The sequence below is a fragment of the Centroberyx gerrardi genome, chromosome 16, assembly GCF_048128805.1.
Source record: "Centroberyx gerrardi isolate f3 chromosome 16, fCenGer3.hap1.cur.20231027, whole genome shotgun sequence".
Lineage (NCBI taxonomy): Eukaryota > Metazoa > Chordata > Actinopteri > Beryciformes > Berycidae > Centroberyx > Centroberyx gerrardi.
Window position 1 is genome coordinate 21,745,416 of NC_136012.1, and position 13,654 is coordinate 21,759,069.

Consider the following 13,654-nt stretch of genomic DNA (forward strand, 5'->3'; position numbering starts at 1 on the left):
TTGCCACAACTTGTGAATAGATTTTGCTTGGCCAATCCTGGTGTGACAAGGCCCTTAGTCTTCCACTGTATCCTTCTATTATTAAAACCAGCGTGAACTCAACTGAACCTAACTGAGCTGTGCTGGACCAACTACACCTCCCACATATAGAAGTGCTTTGCTTTTTTTTGTTTTTACTTTTTCACCTCCCAACCTCACTTTCCTCATATGCCCTTTTAGGGACTATTGCAGTAATCGCTTTGAGTGAAGCCAGGCAAGCTCTGTGTATTATTTTTTACATGGCCTTTTTGGGATAGGATTAATTATTTTTCTGTGAAACGATGGATGTTACATCCAAATCCACCACAGTTGTTTTACTCGCTGCCCAAGAGACCCAAGCAGATATTAAACCCAAGCTATCATCTGCTGATATTTGCCTAGTGTACCATTTGCTTGTATCGGCATATCAGTTTACCCTGCTTATTGAACTCTTAAGCAGCCCAGCTAGGATTCTTCTTCTGACCAACACCAGAAATAAAGGGAAAATATCCAATATATTTTGTATTTGTTGCTGGCTGAATGACTCAGACTGGATTCCAAAGTTTTTACTTTACTTGGGATTATTGAAAGGGGGTTTCAATAGTCTTATGTTTGCTCATACAGGTTGCTGAGTGCTCTTACGGCATTCTTCAACGTCTATCCCATCCAAAACCAACTGAACTGGCATCGCTGCGACCTAAGCCTCTTTAAAAGCCAGGGAAAATCCCACTATTGGATCTGGAATTCTTGTGTTGGGTTAGGGCCCTCAATGCTGAACCAAACCAAACAGACCTGAACTGCAGACCAGACAGACAGACAGTTTATTGTCCTCAGTGAGGGCATGCACAATTATGGCTAAAATGATATGACAATGATAAACGTGATTATTTTGCTAGATATTATAACAATTATTAGTCTTGATGATAACGATTTGGGAAGCTAAACTGCTTTATTGCACTTTTCGCATCTTATATCAATATCTTGACAGTTTTCAGCTACAGTAGGCATTCTAAAGGAAGTGGACATTATATCATTCAATATCACCAAATTCTACAATTACGAATTGGGAAAGCTGAAGTTGCAATACACATGCAATACAATGATGCATTCCTACCTCAGAGAGGAAAATATTTTCAGTATAACCCTTAAAACTTAAATACAGCTCTGTCACAACTGCTTGTGACAAGACATTATGAACAGAACTGAACAAGGCATATGACCCTTTATTAGAACTGTCCAATTTCCACAGCAGTGCCGATTGGAGCTTAACAGGACTATTAATCTATCTGCAACTAAACACCAACTGATAAACTACCTCTGTAGGTAGCAACATACAAAGAGAGACATATTACATAAATGTTTTAATGCAAAAGCATCAGTGACAATAAACAGTGCATAAGCCCTGTATGGGCCCTGTAGTGGAAGCCAGGCTATTGTAAAACCCATGGCTAAAGCTTGGTCCTGTAGCAGGGAAAAGGAATGACACAGCTGATGCAACCCAGACTGCTCCTTTTTTCAAAAGGTTATTTTTAATGGCATCTCTGTGTCACTAGAGTAGACAGTGACAGGAAACAAACGGGACACGCAATCAAGGCTCTGACAGACTCAAACCCACAATGCCATGAGGACACTGCAGGTTCCCCAGCTTGCACCCCCAACTTTTACTTTTACATAATGCCATTAATATATACCATTTGGTGGAAGCTTTTATCCAAAGCGCCTTAAACCATAAGTGCACACATTTTAGCATGGGTGGCCCTGGTGAGAGGAGAACCCCTAACCCTGACAGTGTTAGTGCCAAACAGACAGAAAGACAGACCGGGACACTGAGACCGGAGGACTTGGGAACTCAATGTTCCCAAATTGTTGCCCTGTCTGGGATGAAAACTGACCCTAAAAGGCCTCTGTAGCAGCGGATTTGGTCAGTAATGGAACGGTCTAGAATGGGTCTGTGTTTCTTTCTGTCCGTCGGTGTGTCTTAATCCCACATATTATGCGTGACAACCTTCTGCTCTACAATGAGGGACATTGTTAGAGGGGAAATAGAGGAGGCTGAGGGGAGAGAAAGAGAGAGAGAGAGAGAGAGAGAGAAAGAGGAAGACAAATTGAGTGCGAGTGGGAGAGAGAGAAAACCAGAGAACCAGAGGGGGAAAGGGGCCAATAGAGAACTTGAGAACAAGAAAGAGAGAGATGGAGACGGGGAGGGACAACTCAGGAACAAGAGAGCAAAGAGAGACTTGGACTATGTTCACACTGCAGCTTAAAGTGTCCCAATTCAGATTTTTCTCCCTCACGTGTGATACAGATCTGATGTTTTCTAATCAGTAACAACAGGAAAAAGCTGCATGGAGTCACATTTTTTCATTTTCAATCTGGACCACATGGATATGTGGTAAAATAAATTTAACATATGTGACGTCTTTTGATATTGCGACTCTGCACACACCTGTCTATTTGACATTGCTGTCAGTTCATATTGATATCGGATATGGGCTACGTCCTAGGAGAGATGTGAACAGTCACCCAAAAAGAATATCTGATATGAGCAGCAATTGAGAACTGAGCATGAAGACCTGCACTGTGAACTTACACTTTGAGAACTGAAGAGCAAGAGAGGAAGGAGATAAGAGAGAAATAAAAAACCTGAAGAACATGAGAGCAGAAAGAAAAAGAAGAGGAATGAAAGAAAGAGAGAGAAAGATAAAAAAAAAAAAAGACAACACGACTGAACAGTGTGGAAATAGACCCACTAGGCAATCCGTAATAGTCTTGTTTCACAGCCATGAGTTTTGAATAATAGGCCTACCGCAGTGGCAGGCAGCAGTATATTTTAATGAACCTATTACCACATTTCAGTTCAATTCTAAAACCTGCACAATAGTCTGTAAGGTAGCCTAGCAATTACAGAGACCATCCCTTAACAAAAAGGTTACAGGTTCGATACCTGCAACCACGTGTCCGGTGGAAGTGTATTTTAGCAAGACACTGAACCCCGCTACCTGCTGACTCACTTTAAGTCACTCTGGAACTTAATACCTAAAAATGTAGAAACAGTGGAAAAAATGGAAACCACAAAGCAGGAGGGGAAAACTGGACCATCCCTGATGTGTTAAATAATTGAAACAACCAACACAGAGGCGATCACAAATACCCAGTACATCAACAAATGGAACAGTACATCCATATTTAATAAAGACAATTTTACTTGCATCACGTATGAGAACAAAAACCCTGTCGTGATTAATCTGCGATCTGCCAAAATAAATTGCCTCGGCTCTATCAAAACAAAGTGCATGACCAAAAAGATGTAAAATATTCACAAGAGGTTATGAATAAATTAGCAAATTTCCTCTTACTTGCATCATGTTATGAAATCCTTAGAGTTTAAAAATTCTCCATTAAATAAAAAAAAGAGATTTAGGCTGTCAAACTCTGCACTCTGTCTTTTCTCACTGCCCGTTTGAACATGTGAGGGTCAAACAACAGCAGAGAAGCAGGAAGCGATGAGGAGAAAGGCAGGAATCCTCTTCAGAAATTTTTAATGGATGGGATTTATGTGCGTCAAAGCCTACAAAAAAAACTCTGAAGGGGCAAAAAAAAATGGGAAAAAAGAAGAAGGAAAAGAAGGAATCCTTATTAAATGAATAGGAGTTGTGTGTTCAAAAGCAAAAATGACCAAAAAAACAACATTTCTTTGCGTACATGCAGATGTCTAGGCTAGCGAGTCTGTCGAGCCTGTTTTGAATGTCAACTCTTGAACTCTGGGGAGTTACAGGCAGGACCTCGGTGAACTCTGCTCTCTGGCCTCAATCACCGCAAAAACCGCCAGAGAGGGAATGAATTCCTGGCATTTCTGCATGTTTGTGTATAGTGTGTGAGGCAATCGGATCCATTCTTCATACACAGATCCCATGACCCCGACGCATCGCCTTACTTCCTTGTACTCGCAAGCATGTGCGTGACCTCTCACACCCAATTGCACACACAAAAAACAAAAGCGCAGTGTACACACGAGCGAGTACGGATTGTATGCACCTGCACACGAGCACGGAGACAAATGCACGGGCACGCACATACACAAACACACACACACCTGTCTCTCATCCACATCAGAACAGCATGTGACTGAGATCCTTATCTGCTCTGTCACAAATGGAATGAAAAATTACGAGTTACATGTCATCCACCCGTATTACAGTGGTTCCAAAAACGGGGACCAGAGACCTTGAACCAGTGTCCAGAATTACATTTAGTCTCACCTGTTTAATTTTTAAAAAATTACCTACCAAGAAAAATGTTTACCCACAAAATTAGTTAATATACATTTTTCACGGAGATATGTAACCTTACCCATTTACAATGCATTTCTTGTACAGGATCAAGTATTGTGTGCGTAGATTTCACGTTTAAATTTAAAACTTGCTGACTCTCTTATAAAATGGATGTTTTTTGTCTTATTTTTTTCTTTTTAGTGGCCTCACACCTGCTGTGTGTCGCCACATAGGAATAATGTTAAGTTTCAACTAACATTAGGCTACTTAACCATCCAGGAAGTTTTGATGCTGCCACTTTTCATGGAGCAGTGTAACAGGCAGCCAATCAATAGCCTGTTTGATACAGAGCCATTGTTTTACTTCGATTTGATTGGCACATGGTCAGAGAGAGTGTGTACAGTGGTCAGCAAAAACAAATGCATGAAGCTGGCGATTCTTGCCGCTGTAGTTTTCAAACAATCCAAATTTAAAGCTGCCAAGTGAACTACAATGACCATAATTCATTGCAGCTATGACGCAGCACATTTGTGCATTTGTCCTTCAAGGCGTGGTATGTCTGTGCGCGACACAAATTGAATGGAGAGACAGTTTGAAACATAGCATTAATAATAAGATGGAGGTATAACAGTCAGTTAATGTTGCAATGCAATTAGGTTATTCAAGACTGAGAGACTTTAGTGCCTGAAAAAATATGAGTTACTGGGCTTGCTAAATGAAATGTCAATAACAAATCATTAATAGCAAACCGACAACACTGAATTCTATATTAAATGATAGCCAATTACAAATATCTTCTCAGATGGGGTTCCTGAGGACAAAGTCTCATTAAATGGGAATCTGTGTACTAAAGTGTAAAGTGTATCTATTTGGGGGTTCTTGACCAGTAGACCAATAGGAAAATGTTTGGGAACCCCTGTTACAACACAGACACATTTACAAGTCTTGAGGTCAGGTGTTGTAAATCTTGACCTAAAACTTGTTTGTGCACATACCATGCTGTCTGTCACTAGCCACTCAGCCTTACTGACTGACTTGTGCCTGTAAGCCAGAGGTGAGGGTTGATGCTGACCCTGACTCTGAGGTCAATGTGTAGCAAAGAGGCAAACATTGGGAGTTGAAAGGTCTTTTAAATTGGGAGCCAATAAACACCAAAGATTCGGGAGACAGCCTCTTCGTCTGTCTCATATCTGTCAACAGCAAATAAAAAAACGGTCTTTGACTCAGGGTCCCAATACTTGTCAATGTCCCTACTGAATCTATTTTACCCTATTTGTCCATCTCTCTACACATTTCTTTGTATGTATACCTATTAATCAGTTTCTCTACCTAGGTTATTTACTTGAGTGCCTCTTTACCTATTTGACTATCAGCTTATTTGTCTATCTGGGTGCAAATTTGCCTGCCCGTTTGTCTATATGTTTACCTTTTTCATCCATTTTGACTTGTCTGCACACACTATCTATCTGGCTGTCTATTTGTCCGTCTGTCTGTCTGCACTGTCTGCACAATGACCTCGGTTACATCTGACCTCATTAGTGCCGTGTCATTTGCTGCTAATCAGTTGTCTTTGCTATCTCAAACAAACCCACTTCTAATGGGCCTAATGAACACAGTGTATGGCCACGGGAGACAGAGAGGAAAATACTGGGTCAAGGTTTGTTTAAAGTTGAGAAAGCGTGGCCCTGTGTCTTGCAAGCAGACATCAGTAGGTCACGGCAGGCTGGGAGAGGCGGAGAAATGGAGAGAGGGATAGGGAAGACCGGTATAGACATGGAGAAAGAAGAGCGTCTGAAAGGGAGCGGGAGAGGAAGAGATTAAAAGAGAGAAAGCAGTGGGGAGTGACATAAAGAGCGAGATGAGAGAAAGAAAGACAGAGACAGATAGAAAGAGAAGAGGCGGCACAGCCAGTCTTGCCCTTGAATCAGTAGCAGCAGCAGCAGCACACTGCCCTAGCCTAGTTCGGCTGCTCCTCCCAGGCCGCCCTGTCAGTGATAAATTAATAAGCACACGTCTTCGGGGGACTTGTGCTTTATGAGGCCTTGTTATCTCCCGCCCTAGCCGAGCGAGCGGGGCCTTCCCTTCGTTTATTCTGAAGATAGAGGAAAAATCCAATAAAAATAAGGATCCTTTTTAAGGAATTTCTTTCATATTGCACTGTGTTAAATGGAGAGAGACAGAAAAAAGGGGAGTGGGAAAGACGGGATGACAAGACAGACAAAGACTGTGACCTGGGTGCAAATGATGAATGAGCATGATGAATAAACCTGCTTGAGGGGCTGAGCAGACTAAAGCTTGTGTCGTGTGCTGAACGTTGTGGGTTCCAATCCAACCTACGACCGCTATCGCGTCCTTATTTCTCTCTTTCTTTAAATCATTATTTATCCAGAGACGGCATTCACACAGTTCCACACATTCACACCTGCAAGCTGCAGTTGGGGGTTAAATGCCACTAAGCACCTTCACTGAAGCAGCTGGGCTTAACAGTAGCTGCTGAAGGAGGGGGATACTTGCCCTGAACTGGTGATTCTGATTATTGTCGCCTGCTCCCATCTTTCCTTCCAAGTACTCTCCACTATGCTGTCTAGTAAGGCAGAGATGACATACAAATGCTCTTAGAAGCAATAACAAAGTAAGAAGCATTGTTTGCCTGCCTGAGGGCCTGTGACACTGCAAAAGGCTTCGACGCCTACAGTGGAAACACAAGTATGGCTAACAACTGTGGGAGTGGAAGCAAAGCAGCATTTGTTTTTCTGGCATTTGCATACAATTTGCCTGTCTTTCTTCTATCTGGGTGAACGGTCACGTAGGCTCCTCCATTGCCTGTGGGTTTCACACTAAAGAAATTCAACTTTAAACATCCCTACTACCATCTCACAAAGAAATCCATGACTTAGGTGCTAGCAACAAAGCAGGGTTTTCTCTGCCTATTGTACTCAATCCAACTTAGTTTTTTTCTGAATACCCAAAGAAAATGTTTCAATCAAAACTTCTTGCATTACACCTCTGATCGAGTACCAGTTGTGCAATTTCTTTGCATATGGGTTCCACAATTTTACTTTTAATCCCTAAATGGTGTTTGGTCTTTGAGAGTAATCAAACCCATGTCTTTGCGTAAATACCACTTCATTAGCAGAGTTACCATCTAAAACTCGGCAAACCATCTAAGAAATGGGGAATTTGGAGAAGGGATTGAAATGCTTTCTGTGCAGCTGTGTTGTCGTCATATGTCCTTCTTAATAAAACTTTTTGGAAGGTTTTTACTGGTATGATTTAGAATACTTTATTGAGCTGGAGCTTGTACAGACAATGCTCAAGATTTCTCTAACCACTAGCTGCCCAAAATGGAGCAGCAAAACTGATATAGTCAAATTCATGCAGTGATGCTGTGATTCCACTGGAATTTTTGTGGGGACAGTTCCAGGTTTTAGAGCCAATGTTCGTTTCTGGTACCTGATGTGGCTTAAAAACGCCTGTTATTTGATATATATATGACATTATATCATTCTGTGAAGAGTTCTTTTCCAAAACATTACATAACCATTTTGAATTGCATTGCAGCACAGGTGTGGCATGCACTGATTTATTCTATGCATGTGTAAATAAATGAAATGAAATAAATTGTCAGTAAATCAATGTTCCAACGAAAATGTATGTTGTAATGCTACAATCTGTAATTGCATGTATTCAGATTAATCAGTTTAACATGTAATCGTACATTAGAACCGTGGGATCATTGCATACAAACAGTATAGTTAACACCAACATAAATGCATCATGGAATAAGCTAAGTGTGATCCCAACCACAGCAGAGCTTGCCGGAGTCACTGGGCCCAGCCCTGTCTGGGACATTCAGCTTCATTGATTTAGTATTGACTATATCACCTCTCTCTCGCTCTGTCTGACACTAATGGAAATTTCCAGACCACTGCACACTAAAATACCAGCCAATACGCTTTTGCCTTTGCTGCGTTAAAAGAGATCTCTCTCCCTCTGTTGTTTGCTTTATATTCGGTACTCTCCTGACAGCTCTATGAAAGCAGTGGTGGTGCAATAAGGAAATTAGACTACAGTACAAGCAAATCAATGAGGAAATCCCATGCCCGTGGTTAAATATCATCCAATAAACAATCCTTGCTTTATACAACAGGACTGAATGAGACTCAATTAACACCTGAGCAAGTTGCTTACATGGGGCAGTACATGTCTCGTAATTGTGTGTGTGTGTGTGTGTGTGTGTGTGTGTGTGTGTGTGTGTGTGTGTGTGTGTGTACACAATAGATCAAAACACCAGCTGTGAGACAATACGCTGACAACTGAGTAGGCAGAAGAGCATGCAAACAGTGACAAAGCAAACTGACAGTGCAGTTCTAGGGTTTGGCTCACAGAGCATACAGGAAGTAACAGCTTAAATAAAGTTTTTATTCGTTTTATTAGTTTTTTATTCTTTATTTGTTCACATTAACTTACATTTTTGTTTATTTTGTAAAGCCCTTTGCAGAACTATTTTTGTAAGTGTTCTATGAATATGACAGATTATTATCATTATAATTAGGATAAGATAAGATAAGACAAGACTTTATAGATCCCCTTGGGGGAAATTCAGGAATAATTATTGATGTAAGCCTTAAGGGCAAACAAAGGTAACTTTTTGAGGCAACAGAGATGGGCAGTATTGCATTCACCTAAAACAGGGACAGACAAATGGGCTAAAATCAATGCGGATTTGCTGCTCAATTGCTGCTCTCTCAAAGACTGCGGTTGTACTCAACAGTTCCCAAAATGCACAGCCATCAGTTCATTGTGCATTTGGATTGCTACTTTCCTCTTAAAAAAAATACAATTAACCTGTAACACTACATCTGAAGTAAGGGCATTTTCAAGGTCTCAATCACTAACCAACCGCTAAGTTTCAAGAGAAGGATGTCCAGGCACTTGCAGATAAAACAGTTATTTATTGAGGCCTGTGTTAGCTGCAACATGTAGGTCATTTGTCTCAACTAATGGATCTTTTACACGCAAGTCAAAGTGCCTTGGTATCCTTTTGAGATTCAGTTCTACCCCTGATAGCCAAAGACCACAAATTAACTATAACTCCTAGAGAAGTGCTCCTTGATCTTGATTTATCCATGTTTATTATTATCATTATGTTTATCATTATTTGTTTGCCCTGACCGAAACGGCTCCAGAGCAGTGTTGGCTACTTTAGATCACTGGGTCTACTGCCAGAAAATGGACTTTACTCTCCACACCAAGCCAAGCCAAGCAACGCCATTGCCAAAGCCAAGCCAAAAAGGGCAAACTGAGGTCAAGGTCAATCTAACGTGACTGAGATCTTCCCCTTAGAAAGGAGAACAGACTTTTCTCTAGATGTGCACCGATAGTGTCTGTAGTATCGGAATGTGCCGATCCAGCTCCAATACTCGTACTCAGATCGGCAAATTAAGCTGTTGTGTTCAGATACTGATACTTTAATGAACAGCTCTTTGGCGCAATAAAATACTTTTTCAGCGAGATGAGAAATATCTGTATTGTGGAGACTCTTTGATCTCAGTAACACCAGCTGTGCTAAACTAAGATGTCAAGCAGCCTGAGATGGTAACAGTCTGTCTTCAAAATAAAAGTGTAAAATTTGTCACTCACTTTAACTTAAAATAATTAAGTAATGTTGGTATGAATATATGGCACGAACAGGATTTTTGGAAACAACAATTATATTTTACTATTTTATTTTTTAGTGTAGTATTCACTGCACATGCAAGGCCTATGTGTGACCCTTTGCTTCCATTTGAAACAAACGGAAACATACCATGAAAATTAAAAAAAAGATATTGCAGCCTTTGCAATCTACATATTGCATTCTCTAATATTGCAATATCAATACAAATAGAATATATCATTCAGCCCTAGATTTGAAGCTCCGTTTTTGCTTTGCTGTCTGTGCAGACAGCAAAGGAAAATCCACTTCCGCTACATCTATGTTCCAAGTTGGGTGTGGGAAGAGATATTTTTCATGTATGCAGAAATACAGAGAGAGAAAGAAACAGTGAAAGAGGCAGAGAGGGAAGCACACAAACTGAAGAGAGGTGAATAAGTAAATACAGCGAGAGAGAGAGTCAGAGCGTCAGAGAGACCACGATGCAAAGACAGAGACAGAGCCCTCAGGTCTCATATCAGTCTTAAAATATCCTCAAACGGAAAGTTGCAGTCAGCAGGTGAAAGCAATGCAAAGATACACTAACAGGGGGTAGAAAATGGGCCAAAGGTTACCGATGTACGCTACAACTGTCTGTCTTCCTGTATCTCCAGTCAAGTGACTTTCAGCACAGAGCTATCCATCTCTGGAGGCTTGACACCTTCAGCAGTTGCTGTGAGGTGACAGCGCTGGGCTCTAAAACCTGCTGAGTACATGTTCTCTTCCAGATTACTTCAACCCAACCAGCTGCTCAGCAGGGGATTTCTCCATCTGTCCTGGATCCTCAACCTGTGGCCCAAGTTTCTACCTCCCTCTGTGTACAACAGGTGTATAGAAAAAGAGTTGCTCCTTTCTGATGTCTAGCATAAAACCAATGGTTTATCTGATGCAACGCCTGGCTAATAACTGGTGCAACATTTCAGGCATAAGAGACATGACGTTAGCACAAGCCCTAACACTCCCATTTATTATTGTTATTGTAGATTAGGAATGGGAATGATGACTTTTTAATGACTAGATGTAAATATCTGGATGATATAGGCCTATTAGTCAACAATAGAAATATCAGTCAACTACACTAGATTTAACCAAAACAATTCAATTCAAAATAGCAGAGCCATCAGAACAAATCACTAACAGATAAAAATCTGCAAATCTTATTTCTTGGATTTATTAAACCTGGGGAATTTTTTAAAAGACACTTGTTGCCCGGGCTGCACGGTGGTTACAGTTTCTTGGTATAGCCTACACAAAAAAGAAGTATCAATTCCAGCATCAACACTGAAACTAGTGGAAATTCCCGTCCCTTTTCTAGGTAGTTTTTGGTTTCAAATAAATAATCTGGATCTAGGGCTCTCATTTATAAAAGGTTCTTACACACATATTTTGTGCTTACAACCAAATCCAAGCCAAAGTTGTGATTTATATAAAAAAAAAAATCTTAGTGCCAAAATGAGCAGGTTACACTGATTTTGCCCACATTTCTGTGATATAGCAAAAGATGTAGTCCTAATGATAATTTTCATCTGTTCTAAATTTCACTTTTAATAACATCACTTAAAGTGAACATATATCCGAATGTTGGATAAAGTCAAATAATACTTTTATAAATGAGACACCAGGATCTTAAGAAAACCTTGTCCTCATGTACAGGCTAGTTCTGATATTCTTATAGGAATATGAAAACACACATATACCAGAGTTTTTTTTCCAAGAACCCTTGGTTATTCCAGCCGCCTGAGGGCCCGTCTCCATTTGCACAATCTTTGGGCCGGGTCAGTGCCACACTGTGTGAAACTGCAGAGGCTCCTGTCCTGTTATTCTGCCTTCAGCCCATTTTGGCTTAATATACAGTGCAAGATTATGCTGAGTTTCCATAACTGCTTGTTAGATATTGAGCTATCTCTATCCTTCTCTAGTCCACAGCACTGCATTACTGTCCATTTGCACTGCTTCATCACTTGCAATCATTGCGGTTTATGAATGTCAGCTTATTCTACTGGTCTTTGCAAATCACTCTGGATAACAGCTAAACGGCTAATTATAAATTATATCTTTAACCGATTATGCACAAAAGTTGCCGTCCAAGTTAAGTTTTCTGACAATGAGGTTCCCTGAGGAAAAACAAGGATATGAAACAATTTTTTCACCCCTGACCTCCCATACAGGTGTGAGTACGAGCGAACTGGGGCTAAATTTGGTGAAAATCTGGCAGTGTGGATCCAGCTTTAGAGAGATTTGGATCACATTTGGTTTAGCTTGGCCCCTGTCCACATAGTCTAGAACAACCACACACTGACCTAGCAACAACAATCCCACACTGTAGGAGGCTGGGTGGTTATGACACTGCTGTGACTGCTGTGTGTGCGTTTGTGTGCGTGTTTTCCTTCCATATAAAAGCCATGGGTCGTCTTGTGGAGGTAGTCTTATCTCACATTGCAGGAAGCTGAAGAGTTTTGACACTGTTGGTATTTGTATGCATGTGATCCTTCACTAAGAAGGCTACAGATTTAGCTTCATTTCACTGCAGGAGAATAGACACAAATTAAGAGAATGCCTCCGGTTTCTCACTGACCTTGTGATAGACTAATATTTTCACTAAGCGATCTCAACATTCAGTATCACACTTTTTAAGACGAGTGATATTAACTTGATATTTAAGTTCTATAACAGTGTTCTTTAACTAGGATTTGGGACCCAAAATGGGTGGCGAATCTGTATCCAGTGGATACCCAAATGACAGGAGTAGCATTTACATTTCATTAGTCTGGGTATATGTTAGCAAGACTAGTTTTCTTATTTGCACCTCAGACTCTAAAAGTTTTAATAAGACATGTTTCATTGTGTAGGATATTACACCAGTCCAAAGGTTATTACAGTTGCCCATTCAGCAACAGTTAAGCTAACATCCATTTTTCCAACATCAGCACCACTGCAAAGTTGACCTTTACCCCATGTCTGTCTATATATTTGCTGTCTCTTACACAATAACCTAGCTTTATGCTAACTAGTTAACCTTTACTGAGCTGTACAACAGATTTTACATAAAGCCTTAAGATAAGAGCTTACATCATCTGTATTCTGCATTAAAACGGAATGAATTCAAACAGTTTTGGTTATTGATGTTACTATGGCATTGAATTTGGTACAGTGTAGATATATGGTAGTTTATAGACTAATGCTTATAGCACACCATATGGAGAGACCGATCTGTCCTATTTTAGGGCAATGGCCGGATCCGATTATGCAATATGCAAAGGATTTCAGAAAGCCTAGAAATGAAAGTCAGCCCGGCTAAGAGAAGCAACACCACGTAACATCCTCATTCATACCGCAATTCTCAAGAATACATCCTCAGTAAAACACCGATGCTAAATCTGTATCCATAGTCAGTCTAAGTAGACGGAAATCTTGCCAGCAGGACAGGCAAAAACATTATTTATGGCAAATACTGAACAACAGCAAACTAGAACATTCCAGTACAGTTTGAAGTGACCGAGCAGAGGCAGCACCCTCCTTGCAACAGAAACGAAACTACCGGCTACAGTTTAAATGATTCTGAACTCCAGACCAGAGACTCGAAACACGTTGCGTTATTCTGTATTGTGCACAATTACTCAAAAAAAAAAAAAAAAACCACGAAGGTGTTTTTTTTTTTCATACTTACATC

General features: G+C 40.5%; 1 protein-coding gene across 5 annotated transcripts in view; it reads right to left on the minus strand.

Annotated features, from left to right (window-relative positions):
- The window catches only part of fam13b (family with sequence similarity 13 member B), an 87,955-nt gene that overhangs the window by 73,630 nt on the left and 671 nt on the right, over positions 1-13,654 (minus strand). The window contains exon 1 of one of the 5 annotated variants that reach the window (XM_071915092.2): positions 3,375-3,471. The exons of the other annotated variants lie outside the window; for them this stretch is intronic. The gene's annotated coding sequence lies outside the window, so the exon portion shown is untranslated. Of the gene's footprint in view, positions 1-3,374; positions 3,472-13,654 lie in introns of those variants that run through there. 5 annotated transcript variants of the gene reach the window in all.